General features: G+C 44.6%; 1 non-coding gene across 1 annotated transcript; it reads left to right on the plus strand.

The window, feature by feature from the left end:
* Positions 1-842: 842 nt before the first annotated feature.
* Positions 843-961, plus strand: LOC135268739 (5S ribosomal RNA). The gene has a single exon (XR_010337095.1). It is a non-coding gene; the product is annotated as a 5S ribosomal RNA (ribosomal RNA).
* The last annotated feature ends 1657 nt before the right edge of the window (positions 962-2618 follow it).

The raw sequence follows: 2618 nt of genomic DNA on the forward strand, positions 1-2618 counted from the left end.
AGGAAAATTTCCTCCCAGTTCTGAGTATACAGGAAAAACTCCATGGGCTGATCATACACCCACAAAAACTCAACACGAAATCCTGCCAGAAAGACTTTCTCTTTTTGTGAGCCTCCACAAGCTTGTGTGTACACATTTTTCTCCCTGCCTTTCTGCTGTAAAGTTATGCTTCTGTATTTAGCAAAGTATGTCCACACAGTGAAAGCGAAGAGTTCTAAGTAGCTGATGTTAAAAAAAAGTGCTGGGCCCAGTGCCCAAACCTTCCCTGCTTCACAGAGGAAAACATTTTCAACGTTTAAAGATACGCTTTTCCTGGTATTTATTTCTGCATATCTTTGTAATATACTATTCTTCTATTTCTTGATTATTCAGTATTTTAGAGTATCTTATTGGCTTTCTGTTAAGGAAGGTGAGAAGGCAGTTCTTTTACATCACCCCAAGCCCCACCTCCTTGCCTCCCCTCCCCGCAGGCAGAGTTTACATTATTAATATGAGGTGCGGATCGTGCCCCACTGAGGCCAGTGGCCAGCTATGAGCATGCCTCTTCTCTCACAACACTTCATACTTGTTTTTCCAGGAGTTAAAAATTGACTCGGGCTTTTGTTTCCTCAGTTTTCCACGTGCTTCTTGCTAACATTTCTAAAAACATTAACACATCTGTTAAATGCCTAAAATTATTTCCAAACACTCAAATACAGTAGGTTTTTTTTCCCTAGAGACTTTTGAGACTTCTTCATCTGTCTCTTGTGTTGGGTCCACTGTTTCCAGAATTCGATGTTATCTCGTTTCTCCTTTATTTTATTCAAGTCCATTATCTGGTAGATTTCAAAGGAAGTACTCAGGTCTATGGCCATACCACCCTGAACGCGCCCGATCTCGTCTGATCTCGGAAGCTAAGCAGGGTCGGGCCTGGTTAGTACTTAGATAGGAGACTGCCTGGGACTACTGGGTGCTGTAGGCTTAAAAAAAAAAAAGAAAATACTCAGACAAAAAGACAGATGGATAGATAATGATGAATGAATATGTATATAAGTAGATGACAGATAGAGGATTAGTACATAGATAAATGATATAGGTAGCTAGATGATTGATAGACAAATCTTGTTTTCATGTTTTAAAGTATCTATAATCTCTCCCACCCTCTAGACCAATACTTGGTAATTTTCCTTTAGTAGTACATTTTTCCTTCTCTACTGATGCAGTACTATCCTTGATCTCTGAGACCATTCAATATTGTTTTTCAGTTATTTAGCTGTCTGGTTATTTTTGTTTCTTTTGCATACCTGCTTTGAGATTTTACCCCTTGGTGTCTGTCTTTCATGAAAAGACTTTCTCTACAGCATCTAGTGACCCTCGGCTGCCCACTCATATTGCAGAATGGGACATTAATTAATGTAAGTATGGATTGGAGTTTGGTGGGGAGGTGATATAGGAGAGGGCTTGCGGACTGGTACAATGGGTGCTAGCCTCAAGCCAGGACCCATCTAATGCCAATTCCTGCCAATGTTTTCTCTGGGAGTTTTTCACTTTCTCCAAGGAGGAATTCTCCACACTTCTGCCCAGGTGAGGGCAGGGTAGACTTGTGGAAGCAGAGTGGGAAGAGGGGCTGGGTCCCAGGTTCAGGAGGCTGGCTTTCATGTATTCTCTTTTCAGTCTCAAAGCCCCCCACAGCCCTCTCTGGGTCTACCATTCCCAGCCTAGCAGCACTGTCTGTTCCTTCAGCAGGTAGTGAGTAGAGACTCCATGTCTACTCACTCAACATATGTTCCTGCCTGCTCTTTCCCTCACTTTCTACTCACTCAACATATGTTGAATTATGTTCCCTCCAAAATTCATATGTTGGAGTCCTAACCCCCGAGTTCCTCAGAGTGTGTGACTAGATTTGGAGATAGGGCTGTTACAAAGATAATTATTTAAGATAGGATTGCTAAGGTGGGCCCTCATCCAGTGTGATCTGTATCCTTATGAAAAGGGAAATCTATGTGTACAAATAGATGCAATCGTACACATAGAAAATGCCATGTGAGGATGCTGCCACAAGCCAAGGAACTGACAGAAGGTAGGAGAGAAGCCTTAGGCAGAGAGAGGCCTGGGGCCTTCAGAGGGAGCGTGGCCCTGCCAACACCTGGATCTTGGATTTCCGGCCTGTGGAACCATAAGACACTCCATTCCTGTTGTTCTAAGCCACCAAGTGTGTGCTACCTTCTCATGGCGTCCCTAGTCAGTTACCACCTCCTATGCAGACTGTGTCCAGACTGAGGAAGGAAATCCTTAAAAAAAAAAAAGTCCTCTTTGAGATTAGCTTCTGCATCCAGGCTGGGCAGAGGCAGTCATGGAGAGGTGAATACCTGGCAGGTAGCTATGACGCCTTCTGCAGGGTTCACTGCAGAGACCTTCCCACTCTGTGGCATGTGCCACAGGCCGCACAGACGGGAAGAGGGAACTGTGGTGCCTGAGATCCTCCAGGCAGACACTGCAGGGGCCCTGCAATGAGCCCAGGGCTTTGCTCACCTCCTTCTGCTTGCACCTTCCAGTGGGTGGTAGGAGAGGGGACATTCCTGATCAGGATCTGCTCAGATAAGGCACTTACAAAATGTGTCGCGATGCTTTACCCTTGC

The sequence above is a fragment of the Aotus nancymaae genome, unplaced genomic scaffold (assembly GCF_030222135.1).
Source record: "Aotus nancymaae isolate 86718 unplaced genomic scaffold, 86718_ANA_hifiasm-v0.15.2.pri h1tg000041l, whole genome shotgun sequence".
Taxonomy (NCBI): domain Eukaryota; kingdom Metazoa; phylum Chordata; class Mammalia; order Primates; family Aotidae; genus Aotus; species Aotus nancymaae.